The sequence below is a fragment of the Capricornis sumatraensis genome, chromosome 21, assembly GCF_032405125.1.
Source record: "Capricornis sumatraensis isolate serow.1 chromosome 21, serow.2, whole genome shotgun sequence".
Lineage (NCBI taxonomy): Eukaryota > Metazoa > Chordata > Mammalia > Artiodactyla > Bovidae > Capricornis > Capricornis sumatraensis.
In genome coordinates this window covers 40,546,072-40,568,176 of record NC_091089.1, presented here as the reverse complement: position 1 = coordinate 40,568,176, position 22,105 = coordinate 40,546,072, and the positions used below count along the sequence as shown (strand labels likewise).

General features: G+C 43.5%; 1 protein-coding gene and 1 non-coding gene across 13 annotated transcripts in view; one reads left to right on the top strand and one right to left on the bottom strand.

The window, feature by feature from the left end:
• The window catches only part of DLGAP1 (DLG associated protein 1), a 300,524-nt gene that overhangs the window by 108,839 nt on the left and 169,580 nt on the right, over window positions 1–22,105 (top strand). The gene's annotated exons all lie outside the window — the stretch shown is intronic.
• LOC138097784 (small nucleolar RNA SNORA70) lies at window positions 16,073–16,202 on the bottom strand. The gene has a single exon (XR_011146524.1). It is a non-coding gene; the product is annotated as a small nucleolar RNA SNORA70 (small nucleolar RNA).

Sequence of the window (22,105 nt, the reverse complement as noted above, 5' to 3'; positions counted from 1 at the left end):
GAGGTTGGAGAGTTCGTCAGAGGAGTAAAACCACTGCAGCAGTTTTTTTAGTTGAGATTTTAACTTTCAGAATATTTAACATAAAGCTCTCTTGGCTTGGAAGGGGCTCATTTCCTTGTCACCTCAACACCCACACTTTGCATAAGCCAAGCTTGCAGACAGACTTAGCACCATCTTTGGAGTTTCCCTGGTGGCTCAGGTGGTAAAGAATCTACCTGCAATGCAGAAGACCTGGGTTCAATCCCTGGGTCAGAAAGACTCCCTGGGGAAGGAAATGGCAGCTGACTCCAGTATCCTTGCCTGGGAAATCCTACAGACAGAGGAGCCTGGCAGGCTACAGTCCATGGGGTCGCAAAGAGTCAGACACAGCTGAGCCATGAACACTCTCACTTTTATTTAGCATCCTTGGGAAGAGGCCACCTTTCAGACGTACAGTGACATAAGTAATTTAATGACCCGAAGAAAGGCAAGGTTGGGTAGACCTTCGTGAGTCATTGCCAGTGTTTTCCTCTTTCTCAAAATCAAGCTAGGCCATTACAGGGATTCTGGGTCTTTGCACCTTCTCCCCAAGTTGTCTAACACATAGGCCATAAACACTAGCAAAGTCCCTTTTGGCATGACTTGTTTGGTCCAGTTAGCTTTGTACCTAACATTTCATAGAAAATTCTTGAAGCAAAAGTGAATTTTAATGACCCTAAGGCATCCTTCTCACTTCCCAACCAAGACAGTTATTGAGAACAGTTTGGGATACAGAAATTCTATCCAGAAATCTCCTGTACAATTTTAAAAAAATAAATAAATAAGCAACAGTAACAACAACAATCAGTTCAGTTCAGTTCAGTCACTCAGTCATGTCCGACTCTGCAACCCCATGAATCGCAGCAACAATAGCTGTATTTTAATAAAATCAAGTCATGTGACTTCATACTGTTCACACAGAAGAGTGGCAGGTGAATCAATCAACTAGTCAAAAAAAAGACGTAAACTTACTGAGGTTTTAAGAATTTGAATAATAAATAATCTTATATTTTGAAATTTCTACACTATTTAATGATGTGTAATCAGCAAACATGGTTTAAAACTTTAAATAAAAATTTTAAATGCCCTTTGAAAATATACATATGTTCTTTGCTCCCAGAGGGTCCACTTACAGACATGTGTGCTGTAGTCAGTCTTGTCTAAGGACACAGATATATATGATCAAGGGTAAAAAATGTTAAAGCTGCCTAAACATCCACTAATAGTAATAAACTATGGGATACTATGCAATTATTAACGGTGACAGCCTCCAAAAGGACTGACCCCCAAAAACTATACAAGATAAATTATTCATTGAGAAAAGCAAAATATATAATATCAGATATATATATAATATATATTATATATATAATATCAGATATATATACTATATATATACACTATATACACTATATATAGTATATATATACTATATATATAGTATCTCACGCTTTTAAAAATCACATATTAAAAAAATAAATATGTCTTTATAACAATATTGATATGTGAATATAAAAGAGAAAAATACACAGAAGGATCCTGTGATAAGCAGAATGCCAGCCCTCAAAGATGTCCACACCCTAATCCCAGACTCTGTGGATATGCTATGCTATTTGGCAAGAGAGAGTGTAGGTTGCAGATGAAATTAAGGTTATTAACCAGCTGACTTTCAAATAGGGAGATTGAAAATAATTTATTTAAAAAGAGAAGTCCCTGATGGTCCAGTAGCTAAGACTCCGTTATTCCACTGCAGAAAGCATAGTTTTGCTCCCTGGTCAGGGAACTAAGTTCCCACATGTTGTTTTTCAGTCACTAAGTTGTGTCCAACTTTGCAATGGTGTGGATTGTAGCACTCAAGGCTTCCCTGTCCTTCACTATCTCCAGGAGTTTGCTCAAATTCATAACCATTGAATCAGTGATGACATCCAACCATCTCATCCTCTGCTGCCCTCTTCTTCTTTGGCCTTCAATCTTTCCCAGCATCAGAGTCTTTTCCAATGAGTCAGCTCTTTGCATCAGGTGATCAAAGTATTGGAGCTTCAGCATCAGTCTTCCCAGTGAATATTCACAGTTGATTTCCTTTAGGATTGACTGGTTTGATCTTGCAGTCCAAGGGACTCTCAAGAGTCTTCTCCAGCATAATTCAAAAGCATCAATTCTTCAGCACTTAGCCTTCTTTATGGTCCAACTGTCACATCCATACATGGCTACTGGGAAAACCATAGCTTTGACTAGATGGACCTTTGTCAGCAAAGTGATGACTTTGCTTTCACTGTGTGGCCACAGAAAAGAAGAAAGAAAGAAAGTGTGCACTGACTATTATAAGGATGTTGAGGAGGAAAAGATAGCTTCCATCTGTTTGCAAGAGAGCAAAGTTCCTGGAGGAGGTGCAATTTAAACTGGATCTTAAATAAATGGAATATTGACAAGCAAAGAGAGAGGAGGGGATCTCCTGCATTGCAGGCAGATTCTTTACCAGCTGAGCTATCAGGGAAGCCCCAAATAAATAGAATATTAACAAGCAAAGTAAGAGGAGGCGATCAAAATGAAGAGGCTATATTTAGAACACAGGGATGGTCCAAGTACAAGATAAGACCCTTGAGCTTAATTTGCATGATATTCAGTAGAACAGTTGGCTTCACCATCCATGAGAACATTAATCCTGATCCCAGAGGCTTGGATGGATTCTTGTGGGTTTGGGCTTCATTTGGTAGGTGATGGAAACCTATGAAGGTTTTGGCATTATGGTAAAAACTGATTGTGTTACTTTTTCAGATTAGGGAGACAGACAGGAAGACCCCACCATGGCTAAGGCTCTGAGATTAGAACAGAAGGGAAGAGGGCAAAGCAGAGAGAAATTTGGGAGCTGCTATAGAAGGCAGGGCAGGAAGACTTCATCACTCTGCAGCTGTGGGCTGGCTGGAGGAAGAAGCAGAGTAGCAAGAAATGTGGGGGTGAGGGCGGGTTGGGATAAACTGAGTTTTAGATGCCAGTGGATTCTCTTGGCTTTTTTGAGGGGGCGTAGGGGGCACACTGCATGGCATGTGGGATCTTAGTTCCCTGACCAGGGATCAAACACATGCCCCCTACATTGGAAGCGTGGAGTCTTAACCACTGGACCGCCTGGGAAGTCCCCAGGGGAGTCTCCTGGGAAGGTGCTGGGTGACTTATAAGGCTCCAGGACTGGGAGGTACCATGGAGCGTGGGCTCAGGGCCACAGCCAGAGCCTGCACAGCACAGCACCATCTGCGTTCCCACGGCAGGATCCACCTTTCTGTGACATCCTCATCCTTTCTCTTCGCCTATCCACCTGCCCTCCCAGTGCACTTTCATCCCCAGCTCGGCGATCATTTGTTCTTTCCCAGAGCCACATTTAGCCTTTCTATTCACCAACATAGTGGTTCAGCTCCAGAAATTTTGCACTCTGCGTATTCTCAGGGGTGTGTGTGTGTGTGTCTTCAGGCTCTGCCACCGCGCTCGGGTCTCTCTCTGTTAAGATTCTAGTGAGAGATTCCCTGAGAGGAGCCCTGAGAAGCCTGGGCCCACAGCCCACACTGTCAAGAAACCTGCCTTTACAGATGACTTATATGCTTCCATCAGAAAGGTTCATCTTCCCGACATCTGCTAAAGGGGCATGACCTGCTTTTTACGTGCATCATAAGAGATAATTAGTTCAAAACCCCGATACGCATAATTAATTTTTTCTTTTATAGATACTAGGTCTTTCATCAGAAATTCTTCTCGAGTGGGTCTCACTGGCAAACATGCAAAGTGAGGAGCTGACAAAAAGCAAAAACAAAAGAATGGGCCACTTGCTTTAGGAGGACTTGTTCTGCTTGGGTTCTACAGACTCACACACGTATCTCATTTCCCTGATCTCAGAAGATGATGTCCCCATCCCACAAATCCTACATTAGATCTGAAGAACTCGCCTCTCATCAACTTTTCCTCTTTCATACCCAGGGGGTCAAAGGACCAACTATTGTTGGCTAAATTGTTCTATTCTATCGAAAGAAACAGTATTTAACATCAAATGCAAGGCATTTTTCTGACCTGATCTTGTGGATCCACTCAAACGCAGCACAGATTTGAAATACCTTTCAGAATCAAAACAGAAGGCTCTACCCCAGACACTCTTGAGGTGACATTTACATCTCTCTGTTTTTTTGTTGTTGTTGTTGTTCGTATGTTTTTTCCAAGACTAGATGACCCTAACAATGTTGTATAAACAATCCCAAGTACAAATGCTGAAAATTGCTTTCTTTCCCTTACTTTCGATATGAAACAATAACCAACAGGACTCGAGGGGATTTGTTTTATGATACAAGCATGTATACCCCTGTACACCCCTCCCCCAGCCACATACACAGATTTTCCACCACCTCCATTTTTATGAAATTATCTACTTTTTCTTCTTCATCATATTCCCTTTAGTTTATTTCTGAAGTGATCACTTTGGAAGTTGATATTAAAATCCCCCCTCCAACCCCATGAGAGGGCTTCTCAGGTGGCACTAGTGATAAAGAATCCACCTGCCAATGCAGGAGACACAAGAGATGCAGGTTCAATCCCTGGGTCAGGAAGATCCCCTAAAGAAGGGAATGGCTACCCGCTCTGGTACCCTTGCCTGGAGAATCCCGTGGACAGAGGAGCCTGGTGGGCTCGAGTCCATGGGGCCACAAAGAGTCAGACACGACTGAAAGACTGAGCACATTATTTGGTGAGAAGCCCCCGGTCGCTGGGGAGTATTTCAGAATTTCCCACTGAACATCCATGTAAAATCCCTACTCCCACTCTGCCAATACCCAGTCCCATATATGGATGGATATTTAAAGAGAAACTTTGAACCATCATTGAAAAACCATACAGGTTTTTAAACTGTAGAAAGTGATCTTATAAAACATGCATTTAAAATAATTTTCCCAAGGATCTCTTTGAATTGGCTTCTTAAAACGGCAAGTAAGCAAATGTTACATAATCTCCCCCTTTATCATATTCAGGGTTAGAGAAATAGTGTGATGTTGCCAAAAAAACATGCTGGCAGTGAGGCAGGGGAGGGGGGCGGTAAGTTAGAAAAGCACTTTCACTTTTAGGTTATGATGGAGAGTCAGCTTAGCCCCAAGAGTGGCCAAGGTCCTGAAGCAAAGAAGCCAAGAATTGGGTGTGAAGTTAATCATGTGTTTGCTCCTCCGGGAGGGCAGGCTGAGGCCACTGGAGCACAGTGAGACCAAAAACCGCGATACCGGTGAATTTCTGAGCATTCATTTCCTCTGGACTCTGCTAACACAGAGGCATTACTATGCGCCCCTCCTGACCTTCTAGAACTGAGTTCCCTGGAGACAGAGAACTCCAGATGGTGGTGATGAGAGGGAGAACCTTCAAAAGCAAAATTAACTTTTCCTTTAAAATTAGCCACACATACTCTTCTCAATTTCCAGGGATTTGCATTCCCCTTTGAATGTAATTTTATTAATATATTCAGGGAACGATCTGTTATCCAGAAGCGGATGATCTGGTACAGGAATGAGACAAACTTTCCATTCTCCTCCCTCTCTTTTAGGGTTTCCCAGGTGGTATTAGTGATAAAGAACCTGCCTGCTAATGCAGGAGATGCAAGAGACGCAGGTTCGATTCCAGGGTTGGGAAGATCCCCTGGAGGAGGGCATGGCAACCCACTCCAGTATTCTTGCCTGGAGAATCCCATGGACAGAGAAGCCTGGTGGGCTACAGTCCATAGAGTCACAAGGAGTCAGACACGACTGAAGCAACTTCGCACAGATGCCTCTCTTTTCACTCTGCCTGATCACTGGTCATTAAATTGTGCACTAGTAGGAAAGACAAACAGGGTGGTGGTTGTTGGAGGTTTGGGGTCAGCAAAATGGGTGGTGAACTGAGCACCAGCTCTGGGTTCTGAGAACGTGGGTTCAAGTATGTACCAGATCTAGACCAGGAGTGTGATGGCCAGAGGTCAGGCTCACCCTGGATTCAAACCTTGAAAGCTCTGCCAACAACTGTGTGACTGTGGACGTGTGAATTCACTTCACTGCATGTCGATTCATTGAGCTGGTCGCTGGGAATAACTGTAATACCTATGTTGGAGCATTATTATGAATGGCTCAGATATAAAGCGCCCAACACAGGGGCTGATGGGCAGTAGGTAACTACTCGTTTATATGTGATGGTTACTGTTGTGGTCATAGTTGTATAAAACCAAATGTGTCCCTTAACCCTCTGTCTTCAGGGCCCTAATCTCTAAAATAATGCTGACCTCACAGAGCTGTCAGAATTATCCTATTTGATAATATTAAAGTACTACACATACAATCATCAGTAAAATACGAGTGATAGAAAAGTCTTAAAATTTTGGGTCAACTATATAGAATAGCCAAGACACAGAAGAAATCTAAATACCCACCAACAGATGAATGGATAAAGATGTGGAATATATACACAATGTACTATTAGTCATAAAAAAGAAAAAAATAATGCCGTCTGCGGCAACATGGATGGACCTAGAGATTATCATCCTAAATGAAATGAGTCAGAAAGAGAAATACCATATGATATCACTTAGATATGGAATCTAAAAAAAATGATACAAATGAACTTATCTAAAAACTGAAATAGATTCACAGACATAGAAAACAAACTTACTAGTTACCAAAAGGAATAGTGAGGGGGAGGGGAGATATGAATTAGGACTTTGGGATTAATATATACACACTATTACATATAAAATAGGTAAACAAGGCGCTACTCAGTATCTTCTAATAACGTGTAATGGGAAATAATCTGAATTTTATACTCACACACACACACACATATAGTTGGTCAGGAAGATCCCCTAGGGGAGGGCATGGCAACCCACTCCTGTATTCTTGCCTGGAGAATCCCACGGACAGAGGAGCCTGGCGGACTACAGTCCATAGGGTCGCAAAGAGCTGGACACAACAGAATTAGCACACATTCACACACATACATTTCGTTAGATACAGGTATCTGAATTGCTTTGTATACACTTGAAAGTAACACAGTATTGTAAATTAACTATACTTCTGTTTTAAAAAACGGGGGGCCAGAAGAACAAGAAATCTCACACACTACTTTGGGCAATGATTAGCATCACCCACTACAGTTGATGAGCTCTATCAGGAAAGCACCCCAGCCTCATAGACAAGCAAGGGATAATAAGACCCCAAAGGAGATGCCCGGGTAATGAGCAGAGCAGGGCTGCCACACCCCACAGTAGCCAGAAGTGGTCTCTGAGATGTGGAAAATCACTAGCAACACAGTTTCTTACCCACAGCACAGCAACCAGCAGGAACATCAAATGGTCATGCTGGCTCCTGTGCCTCCCGAGCCCACTGGGCAACGTGGTGGGTCCAGATGAAAGCTGGTCACTCAGCAGGTTGCTCTGCATTTGAGGGGCGTGGGACCCAGGGCTCAGCACCTTTGGAAGGAAGCAGCAAACAAGCCAGTCCCCTGTTTCCCCTGAGGAGCGAGCAGTAACCACACCATGCTCGCCTGGACCTGTCTTGTCTGTGTGAACTGCTACAGGAACTGCTCAGGATCAGGGATGGATGTGGCTTGACATCTGCACCCTTGGGAAAGACATGCAGGGGTTCTTGGGGCCCAGGGTGAACTGTCCCTTCCCCTAAAAGGCAAAGCTTGTGAGCCAGTCATTACAGTAACTATTACAACCCAGTGTATAATATATATACACAACCGAAATGCAAGCCCATGCCACCAAAAGACATACAAGTAATTCACAGCGGTATACTTTTAACAGCCCCAAAGTACAAATGTCCGTCGACAGATAAATAAATGAGAGGACAGGCAGACAATGAAGCACTTATACCAGTTAAGTAAGCAACAGCTGTGCCAAACAACTAGGACGACTCTCATGCACACCATGTTGCATGAAGGACCCAGACACACAAAAGGACACACCCTTTATGACCCCACTTATCTGAGTTAAAAGCAAGCTGAACAAATCCAGGGTGTGAAATGCGAGGAGGGCAGGAACCTTTGGGGAAGAGAGGAGATGGGGATTGGCAGTGAGCCTCTGGGACACTCATCATGTTCTCTTCCTTGATGGGGGTAGAGTGGGGGAGGCTTCTTGGGACAAGGCAATGGCAACCCACCCCAGTATTCTTGCCTGGAAAGTCCCATAGACAGAGGAGCCTGGCGGGCTACACCCCATGGGGTCACAAAGAGGTCGGGACATGACTGAGAGTACACAGCAACCAGTTGTAAACTTATATGCTTTTTTGCATATATGTTGTATTCCAATAGAACAGTTTTTTAATGAATTTTTCTTTATTATATTTCTTTCTTTGGCTTTTAAATTCATTTCTAATTGGAGGATAATAGCTTTACAATGTTGTGTTAGTTTCTGCCGTACAATAACGTGAGTCAGCGATCTGTATAGATATATCCCCTCCCTCTTAAACCTCCCTCCCGCCCCCTAGCCCATCCCACCCCTCTAGGTCATCACAGAGCCCCGGATTGAGCTCCCTCTGTTATAAGCAGCTTCCCACTAGCTGTTTTATGTACGGTAACATATATGTTTCAATGCTAATCTCTCAGTTGATTCCAAAAACAGTTTAAGAAGTTGGGCCAAGTAGAAAGAATGGAATGATTGGCCCACAGCCACCATCCCTTTAATGAGGAGCGTTCCTGCCAGCAGCAAGGAAAAGTAGCAGTTGGCAGGCCTGCTCTTCTAAGAGGGGACAGCATCGCAGATAAAGACGCCTAAGTGAGCCTCAAACAGGCGACATCACCGACATTCCATGACATTCCAGATAACAATGAGACCACAAATGACTTCTCAGAACTCTTGCTTCTAAGAACCTGCAATTACCGCAAATCCTATCACTGACCCTTACATATTCTTCCTGATCAGTTACCTTGTCACAAGGAGGAAAAGGAAGATGAGGCTTTGGGTGCCTGGCAAGTTGAGCATGGCCCTGGTTTTCAAAGGTTCACATGGGAGATCTGAGCTGCTTGTACCTGATCACACGCTCATAGGAAGATACTGGCATAGAATTACAGGAACAGCGTATGGACACAACTGAGCCCCAGATTTGGCAATGGCTGCAGAACTTTCCTCAGACAGCTGCTGAAAATTATTTCTGATAGTAGGAGGGTGGAGGTGGGGTACCAGCTGCTGGGATATGGGGGTGGGGGGTGGGAGGTAAGCAGCCCTAATTTGGGGGTAGAAAGAAGTCTTCTTTCTCAGCTTGGATTCCCAATAACAGAAAAATGTATTTTGGTTCTTTTTGTTACTTTTTAACTTGGCAATTTATAGCTTCTAACATCTGATTGTCAAGCTACACAGAAATATTAGCATTGTGAATCTATTTTCCTCTTTAATTTGCTTGCATTAATGTAGAACCAGCCTCTGCTATTCCCAGAACCGAGTGGAATCTATTTACTAATATATAGCATGTAATATCAGTTAAAAACAAATAATACTTACCAATCAATTGAGATGAATTTGGCTAGATATTTTTATCAGGGGAAGAAGTTATTCAAGAGATCTACAGTTAGTTACATAAGAACGTGGACCATCAGATCTGACCTTCACCTCTAATCTTCTAATCTGAAAGTAAACAGGAAAGCTGGAATCATCCATCCAAATTGTCAGGATAGAATTGTACTAGAAACCCAGCTTAATAATTTCTGGTGGAAATCTTTATCCTGATATTTATCATCCGAGGCTGAGAAAGTGGAGAATCCGCTGGCAGTGCAGGAGCCACAGGAGACTCGGGTTCAATCCCTGAGTCAGGAAGATCCTCGGGAAGAGGAAATGGCAACCCACTCCAGTGTTCTTGCCTGGGAAAGCCCATGGACAGAGGAGCCTGGCGAGTACAGTCCATGCGGTCACAAAGAGTCGGACAGGACTAAGCGATGGAATCATACCACGCATGTATGTGTGTGTTGGTTTGCTGCACGGCACAGCACACAGGATCTTAGTTCCCCAACCAGGGGTCAACCCCACACCTGCTGCAGTGGGAGAACAATGTGTTCATCACTTGACCACCATGGAAGTCCCTATAATCCAAAACTTTTATTGTCCAACTTGTCCGTTTCCTCTGATGGCTATGCGCTTCCTTAGGCCAAGGACTTCTTTATATATCACAGGCTCAAGCATAGTACCTGGCACACAGCCAGAAGGCAATGCATTTTGTTGAATGAACAAATAAACTTGTATGATTGGTATAACGGAGAGAGAACAGAAGCGCTTCTTGATCGACTCGGCCCACCTGCCCAAGGTTCTCTCATCAGCTAGTTTGACCATCAGGGATCTTTGCCAGGGCTTAGAACACAATGATCTCATTTCCAGGCTTTCTCACCCTTTTCGTTTTTCAAAGTAGATTTTATCTTTTTAGAGTAATTTTATGTTTACAGCAAAATTGAGTGGAAAGTAGAGATTTTCATTACACTCCCTGCTTCCACATGCACAGAATCCCCCGTTATCAACACCCCCCACCAAAGAGGTACATTTGTGACAACTGATAAACCTACACTGACACACCAGTATCACCCAAAGCCCATAGTTTACATTACAGTTCACTCCTTTGCACATTCTATGATTTGGGACAAAATTACAATAATCCACCTCTGTCATGTCAGAACAGCTTCTGAGCCCTAGAAATCCTCTGTGCTCTGCCCCTTCATCCCTCCCTCCCCTCAAACCCTAGTCACCAAGGATCTTTTCACTGTCTCCGTAGTTTTGCCTTGTCCAGAATGTCACAGAGTTGGAATCATACAGTATGTAGCCTTTTCCAGTTGGCTCCCTTCACTTTGTAACATGTATTTAAGGTTCCATCTAGCTTTTCATGGCTTGATTGGTTTGGTTTAGTGCTTTTTTTTTTTTTTTTTTTTGCTACAGCAGCAATATGTGAGATCATAGTTCACTGACCAGTGATCAAACCCATGCCCCTAGCATTCTAGCATTGGAAGCTCAGAGTCTTAACCACTGGACCTCCGGGGAAGTCCCTTAAGATGACACTTCTGATGATCTCAATTAGTTCTCTTTATTTCTGGGCAAGAACCCACAAATTCATTGTTTCAGTTCTGACTGCAATTAAACTTATCAGGGGAGATCATGTCATATCTGACATTATCTTTTTTTTTTTCTTTTTTTGACCTCTCCCAGCTTCTTGCTTCATTAAGAGGGCAGATGACTTAAGATGGACTATTCTGGGTTTTTTATGCTATGACTATCTCATAATCTAGCTCCAGATTCAGAGCACTCTTCGCTACAAAGTTGGGCCTCCACCTTAAAATAGTCTAGAACCATGACACTATAGTTCTATGGCGTAAGGGCTTCCCTTGTGTCTTAAGATGGTAAAGAATCCACCTGGAATGCAGGAGACCCAGGTTCGATTTCTGGGTCAGGAAGATCCCCTAGAGAAGGGAATGGCAACCCACACCAGTATTCTTCCCTGGAGAATCCCATGGACAGAGGAGCCTGGAGGGCTACAGTCCATGGGGTTGCAGAGTCAGACATGGCTGAGTGACTAACACTTTCACTTTCATGGCACCATAAAACTCCTAGAAGAGAACATAGGCAAAACACTATCTGACATAAATCTGTACCAATGTTTTTTCAGGTCAGTCTCCCAAGGCAATAGAAATAAAAGCAAAAATAAGAGAATAGCACTGAAAGATGTATATTACCATGTGTAAAATAGATGACCAGTGCAAATTAGATGCACAAAGCAGGGTGCCCAAAGCTGGTGCTCTGGGACAACCCAGAGGAATGGGGTGGGGAGCAAGGTGGGAACATCCATGGCTGTTTCATGTCAATATATAGCAAGAGCCACCACAATATTGTAAAGTAATTAGCCTCCAATTAAAATAAATAAATTAAAAAAAACAAGAGACATTACTTTGCCAACAAAGGTCAGTCTAGTCAAGGCTATGGTTTTTCCAGTGGTCTTGTATGGATGTGAGAGTTGGACTGTGAAGAAAGCTGAGCACTGAAGAATTGATGCTTTTGAACTGTGGTGTTGGAGAAGACTCTTGAGAGTCCCTTGGACTACAAGGAGATCCAACCAGTCCATCCTAAAGGAGATAAGTCCTGGGTGTTCATTGGAAGGACTGATGCTAAAGCTGAAACTCCAGTACTTTGGCCACCTCATGCAAAGAGTTGACTCATTGGAAAAGACCCTGATGCTGGGAGGGATTGGGGGCAGGAGGAGAAGGGGACAACAGAGGATGAGATGGCTGGATGGCATCACCGACTCGATGGACATGAGTTTGAGTGAACTCCAGGAGTTAGTGATGGACAGGGAGACCTGGCATGCTGCAATTCATGGGGTCACAAAGAGTCTGACACGACTGAGCGACTGAACTGAACTGAAAAAAAGAACAAACAAATGGGGACCTAAACAAACTTATAAGCTTTTGCACAGCAAAGGAAACCATAAAAAAAAAAAAAATGAAAAGACAATCTACAAATGAGAGAAAATATTTGCCAATGATGTAACCAACAATGGCTTAATTTCCAAACAGCTCACACAACCCAGTAACAACAACAAGACCCAATCAAACAATGGGCAGAGGACCTAAAGAGACGTTTCTCCAAAGAAGACAGACAAATGGCCAACAGGCACATGAAAAGATGCTCAGCATCGCTAATTATTAGAGAAATGCAAATCAAAATTACAATGAGGTACGACCTCACACAGGTCAGAATGACTATCATCAAAACGTCTACAAATAACAAATGCTGGATAAGATGTGGAAAAAAGGGAACCCTCCTTCACTGATGGTAGGAGTGTAAATTGGTGCAGCCACTATGGAGAACAGTATGGAGATACCTCAAAAAAAAGAAGATACTGTGGAAGTGGAAAGTCAATTCCACCCTGAGTACCCCCCAGGATGGAAAAACACACAGTGAACCTCAGATCTGTATGACGAGAAATCGCATAAATATTACTTTTTAAATGCGAGTGCCATTTAAAATGTGTAGACTTTTTGATGATGGCCATTCTGACCAGTGTGAGGTCATACCTCATTGTAGATTTGTTCTGACTAGTGTGAGGTGGTACCTCATTGTAGTTTTGATTTGATTCTCTAATAATTAGCAACATTGAGCATCTTTTTATGTGCCCATTGACCATCTGTATGTCTTCTTTGGAAAAACATCTATTTAGGTCTTCTGACCATTTGCTTTCTTCATTAAGGACTCCTGGCACTTCGGCACTACATACTAAATAAGCAATGAATAACTTCGAAATGGAATCAAAGTCTAGTTTCACATACGCAAGTCCGGCAGCCTCTCAGGACACCTGCGCAGCCCTTCGCCCTCCTGCCAACTCCCAGCCAAGTGTCAATGCTGAGCAAGGTTTACTCTGCCAGGGTCTCTGCAGGGATGGCTGCCAACAGGCAGAAAGAAATCATATTGGGGCAAAGATTAATATCTGACCCCCAGGTGAGATTACTTTTAGGTAATGAATCAGCATGATTTCTTTGAAATCAGCAGAAATATGAGAGGGAACATCATTTACCATGAAAAACACTCACCAGGGAATTAGGAAAGTGACCTTTGGGTAAACTACTTAAACCGTCAGCTTCCATGTTATCATTTTTTAGAGCAAAGGCATGTTTATTTTAAATACCAATAATTTGCCCATGACCTTACCCCCAGTGGGTCACTGGAAGCTTTAAGAGGTGTGATGACCTGACATCCTCCAGCCTGGACTCCTCTCCCAGAACACACACACACAGCCCTCTCCTCTCTGATGCCTTCTCCTGTGAGTCTCCGCTGTTTCCTCCCCTCGGGCCATGCTTCCCTCCCTGCAGCAGAGGGAGGCACACCCACCTCAGGACACTTTCCCCTGCCCTTCACTCCAGCTCAGTGCTCCGTCCATGGTGATCACCCTACCCGGTCACTCAAGCCAGGAATCCACAGACTCTCCATCTATTTCCTGTCTCAGCCTTCACTTATATCCCTTACGCTAAGTTGCTTCAGTCATGTCTCTTTGTGACCCTATGGACCACAGCCTGCCAGGCTTCTCTGTCCATGGGAGCCTCCAGGACACTATGTACTATATCTTTCATAGTACATGTCATAGGGACTTTTATTAGACTTCTCCCCTTGTTTGTTTGTTTTGTGCTCAGGCTTGTGCTCCCCCCAGGCCCCTAAATTATAAGCACCTTGAGGGCGAGAATTAGATTAACTTATTCCCTACTATCCTAGCACCTAGCGTGGTACCTGATACCTAACAGGTACTCGATACATAATTGTTAAATAAGTAAATGAATTTGGATAAACGACCTACTCGATCAGCCCACTGATTATGAGCGGGACTATACAGCTTCTCCATCATGTTGTGGTCGTGACAACAGGGAGGGAAGAGCATGTGGCACCTGTCACTAGGCAACAAGCCAAAGGGAGAGACATAGCATCTGGCACCCGTGGTGGTAGCCTGGAATCTGTGGGGAGGTGCCAAAGAGGACCAGTTTGGAGGAGCTTCCTCTGGAGCCTGAGTCTTAACAGTCAGGTGGCCCTCTGGTGCCCTTTCAAAAGCTAGATCATTCAGGGCTACCTACATAGGCCGTTCTCCACCCGGAAGAGATTCTTTGTGTTTCAAGGAGACTTCATGAGCCTGATAAGGTTTTTTCATTGTCAGTATCATTCGACAGGAAAATACCCTTTCATGATAGAGAGAGAGACTTAGTAGAAATCCGAATGCTTTGACAATTTTAAGCCTGTGTTAAATTGAGTAACTAATGTCTTTTGCAATTCTAGCTCAAAACTTTAGGACAAATGGACAAACTAAGTTCAGTTCAGCCCCTCAGTCATGTCCAACTTTCTGTGACCCCCCATGGACTGCAGCATGCCAGGCTTCCCTGTCCATCACCAACTCCCAGAGCTTGCTCATACTCATGTCCATCGAGTTGGTGATGCCCTTCCAACCATCTCATCCTCTGTTGTCCCCTTCTCCTGCCTTCAGTCTTTCCCAGAATCAGGGTCTTTTCCAATGAGTAAGCTCTTTGCATCAGGTGCCCAAAGTATTGGAGCTTCCACTTCAGCATCAGTCCTTCCAATGAATATTTAGGACTGATTCCTTTAGGACTGACTGGTTTGATCTTCTTGCACTCCAAGGGACAAACTAAATGCACAGATAATTTTTAACAGATGACACACAAAAGCCTCCACAAAGAGAGGTGTGTGTATGTGTCTTCTTTCCAGCATTTATAATTATTATACGTTTATGAACAAACGTAGGGTTGCTGCTGCTGCTGCTACTGCTGCTGCTGCTGCTGCTGTCGCCTCAGTCGTGTCCGACTCTGTGCGACCCCATAGAAGACAGCCCACCAGGCTCCCCAGTCCCTGGGATTCTCCAGGCAAGAACACTGGAGTGGGTTGCCATTTCCTTCTACAATGCATGAAAATGAAAAGTGAAAGTGAGGTCGCTCAGTCGTGTCTGACTCTTTGCGACCCCATGGACTGTAGCCTACCAGGCTTTTCCATCCATGGGATTTTCCAGGCAAGAGTACTGGAGTGGGGTGCCATTGCCTTCTCCGAACGTAGGGTTACATCAACCTTAACATATTCATAGAGAAAGGACAGCAGCTTTTTTTGTTTGTTTACAAAAAACAAACAGTTTTTGTACGTATAGTGAAAGTAGAATTCACTGGTGGGCGTGACTAAGGAGAGAATGGCGCCGAGGCTCTCACGAGTGCAGAGCCGTCATTTGTCCGGGGGCCATCACTAGGGATTATTTGACCTCACAGTCACTGGGGATGAGCCACTTTCCTGCCACCGTGTTTTTTTCAAACTCATCCACGTGAAACTTAGTAAATCCCCACTTCTTGGAGACGCGGATCTTCTGGCGGCCAGGGAACTTGAACTTGGCCCTGCAGAGGGCCTCAGTCACATGCTCGTGTTCTGCAGGTTGGTGCAGATAGACATAAAGACTTGGCCAGTGTGGACCCTGGCCACTTCACCTTGGGGCTTTCCAAAGGCAACACACATACCTGTCTCGAGCCTAGACTGGGGCCAGCATGCCAGTCATGAATGTCCACTGGAAAGGGCTGTCTCCAAGGTCCCTTAGGGCAACCTGTACAGACAACAGGCTGCATACACGACTGAGGAGGCTGCTGTCTGCAGCCACTGCCCACTGGGTTCCCAGGGGGAGAAGAGTACAGGGCTGGAAAAGCAGTTTATTTTTATAAAACCCTTCCAGATCAAGCCATTTTGATGGAAATTTCATATGCCATTCAAAGATGCTGCACTTTTGCCTATTGAGATATTCTATATTTTTTCAGCTTTCTGACTTAGTAGTTGGAGATGTCATCCTCATTTATGGCATCTGGTATGTGCCCAGTCCCTCCGATGGCAATATTCCTACCTTGATGGAGAAATGCTAGTCCTGATCAAAGTCAGTTTGGGGTTGATTGAGAGGAGAGTCACCATTTTCTCACGTGACTTTTGTGTCTGGAATGCCTAATCAGCTAATGCCTAATCAGCTAATATGAGAAGACCTGTAAGGCAAGAGTCTACACAGAGAAATATCTTCAAGTAGGCTGCTCTGCTTAAACTCACCTTTGGCTGAACTTTCTATTCATTTTTTTTTTCATTGATCTTCATCATAAAAATGTTTCTAGCTCACATTAAAATAATCATTATAGAAGATCTTAATTAATAGTGAAATGTCATCATCATTGCAGATATTATCTGTTTGTGGTACCATATCACTCCTGAGTTTAATATGAACATTGAAAATGTTATTCATTCAATGTGGAATCTTAGAAAATAACACAAACCAACTCACTTACAAAACAGACACAGATTCACAGACATAAAAAACAAACATGGTTACCAAAGGGGAAAGGGGAGGGAGAGGGATAAATTAGGGGTAGAGGATTTATAGATATGCACCAATATATATAAAATAGATAACCAACAAGGATTTACTATATAGCACAAAGAACTATATTCAATATCTTATAATAACTTATAATGGAAAATAATCTGAAAAGGAATACATATATACATATAACTGAATCACTTAAAACTAACACAATATTGTAAGTCAACTGTAGTTCAATTCTAAAAAATTTTTTAAATAGGACTTCCCTGGTGCTCCAGTGGATAAGAATCCACCTGCCAATACAGGGGACAATGTTTCAATCCCTGGTCTGGAAGATTCCATTGCCTTGGGGCAGCTAAGCCTGTGCAAAACTGCTAAGCCCGTGCTCTAGAGTCGCACGTCGAAACTCTAGCGCTGCAAGTACCGAAGCCCGCGAAGCCCGCACACCTAAAGCTTGTGCTCCATCCACAACAAGAGAAGCCACCCCAGTGAGAAGCCCTCACACCACAGCTAGCGAGCAGCCCCCACTCGCCACAACTACCCATGCACAGCAACAAAGACACAGTGCAGCCAGAAATAAATAAAGATGAAAAGAAAAGAAAAGAAACTTATTCATCCATAGCTGTATCATCCGTCTCTCTCAAATTCACAACAGGGTACAGTGGACCTTGCTTCCATCACTGCCCACAAGCACCCTGGTGATCCACACCTGGTCTCTAAGGTACCCCCTCCAGCTGATGGCACTGGCTGCCTAGACAGAACCAGGCCTCCCAAAGGAGGGACCTGGCAGCAGCCGCCTGCCAGGGGAACTGGCCAGTGAGGATGTGAATGGTTCTGGAAAACCCCAATCTACTCTGTGGAAGCTTCTTCTCCAGCACTCAAACTCCAAGACTTGAAGTCATGTGGTAAACCACACTTCTAAAGTGTATCCTTTTAAGCATTCCAACATTTACATCATCAATTTTCTAGACATAGAAAATAAACAAGCCAGCATGAGCTTAATTCCACAAAATCCAAAATGCTTGAGTCTGACAGCACTATAATGCAGTAACTCATTTGTCTCCCAAATTGATAACTCCCTGGAGATATATGAAGAAGCAAATGGATATGTGATTTCACCTATAGAACAGGGACATCAGAAAAACTCATCTAAATATGCCCTTCGGCCTACACCCTTGCACTGACTAGCAGTCCAGCATCAGCTATTTTAACTAATTAGGAAAACATTTTGAGCCAACAGTACTTTATGCATGGTGGGGCGGGGGCGACTCAATAAATATTTATCTAGTGTTATTGCTGGCAAGCATAGTTAGGCACGTGTTGAAGAGAGAACACAACTCTAGACTTGGTGGTGGGAAGAAACGAAAATGATGAGAAGCTATGGTCTGTGCAAGCACAGGTTCCTCGCCATGCGTCCTTCTGTCTGGGGAGCTGACAGGGTTTATGAGGCTGTTCAGACCCCAACTCATTAGGAATGAGTCAAGTACTAGGACCAGAGTCGACCAAGAAACTGGTTTATTAGCTTCCATGAATTGCATATGAGGACTTTTAAACCCTTCTTATATAGCTATCAACACAGTGCCCTTCCACATAAAATAAAGTCCCATTAAGGAATCCACAGGAACGCACCACAAACTCCACTCCATTACTCTTCCCGCCTCATTTTAAAGCACAAGTGATGCTCTTCTTTTAAACAGGAGATGCTGAACGCTCATTCTTGGCAGGAACACCCAGGTTAAGGACTAGGAGCCCAGGTCAGCCTAAGGAACAATGAAGTAAGGGCTCTGCGAGGTAGTACTGGAGTGATACAGTTGTTCTCTCCAGGCTGTAGTACACGTTAGGAATCGCCTGGAATCCCGCTGACACGCGGATGCAATAAACCTCAGGGGGGCCTGGGACTCTGCATTTGTAACAAGCTCCCAGGTGATGCTGGTCCTAGAACCACATTTTGAGCAGCTTGCTTTTGAAAATACCCTGGGAACCTAAATTAATTGTTCTGCAGTGGAGCTTAGAAAGACAAGAGCAGGTGAAAATAATACCAGAACTCCTAAATGATCCCATAAATGTGTGATTCACCAGAAAAGACTCCTTGTTTCAATATATGTAAATAAAACAGGCAATACAGCTAGATTTTTAAAAAGCAAGCTTATTAACTGTTTTTACCATCAGAGCCTATGGCTGTTATAACATAAACAGATAGTGCAATGTATTCATAATCCTATCTTATTTCAAATTAGTGCCTATTTCCCCCCTAATAAGCTTCGCCACTTTCAGCTTCACTCCTAGAAATGAAAACTCAGAAGTGGAGAGTGTTCTTTTTACTTTAGATATTTATCTTGTAAATAAATACAGACAGGGGCCGCCGGGAATCTCTTAAAGGGTCCAGGCTGTTAGTCAACCTCAGTTCTTGCATCAGCAGTGCTACTAATTAGCTGGTTACACCACAGGCCTCCTCTGAGCCTCAACTGCACATTTGTGCAGTGAGAGCCTTAGAAAAGATGAACCCCCACCCCCGCCATCACTCCAGGCCCCCGACCACCTTTGATTCTTAGAGGTCACCAAAGGCAAACATTTAACAACTTGATTTGAGCGGATTACCTTGGATTTTCCTTTCTTGCATATTGATCTCCCAGGCCTGTCCTGCAGCAGGTCCGGGACCCCTAGGGCAGCCAACGCCGTCTGCTCATTCCACGGTGTCGACCGCCCCCTGCAGGCGCTCCCCGGGACTGACTCGCCTGGTGGTCTGCGAAGGTCTCCTTGGAAATACAGACTCACTCTTTCCTCCAAGTGGACGCTGGGCATAGGAAAGAGCAGAACAGAAAATAAGTGTCTTTTTCAGAAGAGGAGCGACAAAAGCCAACTAATAAAGACCCAGAGGGGAGGAAGGCCCCTCAGGGGTTGGGAAAGGGAAGGACAGGAGGCAAGTCTTAGCTGTCCCAACAGCAGCATCTGTTAAAGAGAGCTTTGTTTATGCACTGTCTAATCCTCTAGCTCTTTGCTTCCTACACATTGCTTACCAGAATCTTGGGATTTTCTGAGGCAGAATATGCATACTCTATTATGTTACTACCATAACAGAGTACATTTTGACCAGAAAGCTTTATATCCCTCATTATGTGTAGGTAAATGATTGTTCAGTGCTTGTCTGTAGAAAAGTTAAACCATCCTCAGTAAGCTGAATATTATCTTCCCACTTCCCCTCACTCAAGGCATAAGAAATTACTATAATTTACCACGGCACAAAGGTAATAAAAGTGGATAGAAGTCGTCTTTTCAACATCTAAGCACATTTCTGGGAGAGCTTTTGACTGCCAACAGCCCTAATTATTACCATCTTTGTACCTAATTGATTTAGTCACAGTCCATGTGGTCATTTGAGTACTGTTTGATTCTGATGATAAAGGATTAATGGCCCATGTCTCCATTTTGCTCACAAATGCTTTAGAGTGTGTTTCTGCCTTGTATTGTAGGCAATTATGCTTTCTGTGCAGAATCTGTGAAGTTAATGATTCTTCACATTTCCTGAAAAACGTTTTTTTTTTTCCCTTTTTGTTCAGATGAGTGGGTAGTTACTTTCTCTCTAAATATGAGTTTCAGAACCATTGTATTTCTATAGCTAAAGCAGATGTAAAGCGTAGCTAATGAATGCTCATTCCTGTGCGTTTCATGAGACATCGAAATTGTGTTTTAAGGACTTCCCTGGCACTCCAGTGATAAGACTCCACACTTTCAATGCCGGGGGTGTGGGTTGCATCCTTGATTGGGGAAATAATATCCCACATGCCCCTTTGGACAGGGCAAAATTTTAAAATAAAAATATATTTTTTTTTAATATTGTATTTCAAGTGCTTTTCCTGTGGTCCCCTCATCTTTTTCATGTCTCAGTTAAGGCATCAGTGTGGCTATAATGGTAGTGGCCAGTGAAGTGTTGAAAGGGAGCGGGCAGAGAAACAGAATCCAGTTACTAGAAACTACCTGCATCTTCCAGAGAGTCCGAGAAAGAGGACGGTCCCTCTGCCCCTCGACTCCTGCCTACCTCCCTTTCCCCTGACCACAGCGCTGACCCACTCCGCAGGGAGATGGAATATTCAAGAAGCCTCAGACAATGGTGCCTAAGCAGCCCTCGAGCCCACACCCATGAGTACATTCTTGGTATTTATATGCGTTACAAGTTGATCACCATGCTAAAGTCTAGTAACCATCCCTCAGCGTACAAAGTACAAAGTTATTACAATATTATTGACTGTATTCCGTATGTAGGGGCTTCCCTCATAGCTCAGTCGGTAAAGAATCTGCCTGCAGTGCAGGAGACCCAGATTCAATTCCTAGGTAGGAAAGATCCTCTTGAGAAGGAAATGGCAACCCACTCCAGTATTTTCGCCTGGAGAATCCCATAGACAGAGGAGCCTGGCAGGCTACAGTCCATGGGATCACAAGAGTCAGACACGACATAGCAACTAAACCACCACCACCATTCCGTATGTGGTATGTTACATCCCTGTGACTTATTTATAACTGGAAGTCTGTACTCGGAATCCCCTTCACTTTCGTCACCAAACCCTCCACTCCCCTCCCCTCTGACAACCACCCATTTGTTCTCTGTATCTATGCATCTGTCTCTCTTTTGATTTGCTTGTTCTTTGTTTTTTAAGACTCCACATATAAATGAAACCAGATGGTATTTGTCTTTCCCTGTGTAACATTTCATTTTAGCATAGTACCCTCTAGATCCATTCATTTTCGTGACAATTGGCAGGTTCATTCCTTTTTCTGGCTGAGTAGTATTCCATTGTGTATATGTGTGTGTATCCATATATATGTATAATGGATACATCTTTATCCATTCATCTGTTGATGGGCACTTAGGTTGGTATTGTAGATAATGCTGCAGTGAACATAAGTGTGCATGTATCTTTTCAAATTAGTGTTTTCATTTTCTTCGGGTAAACACCCAGAAATGGACTTGCTGTATCACAAGTACATGCTTCAGGCATGCATTACTCATTGCCACAGACACAGACCCTGCTTCGTCATGGCAGAAGTTTAACAATCTGGAGATTAACTTGGTTCTCCTTATTCTCAGGTGTGAAGATAGTTCCAACATTCAGCTTTGGACTAGGTGAGAAATCACATTAGTTTCTTCTATATTCTAACCCATTCGTTGTCTGAGGGTGGAATTATTTTTTAATTAAACTTTTACCTTGGCATAGTGTAGATTCCCATATAGTAATAAAAATAATGCAGGGAGATCC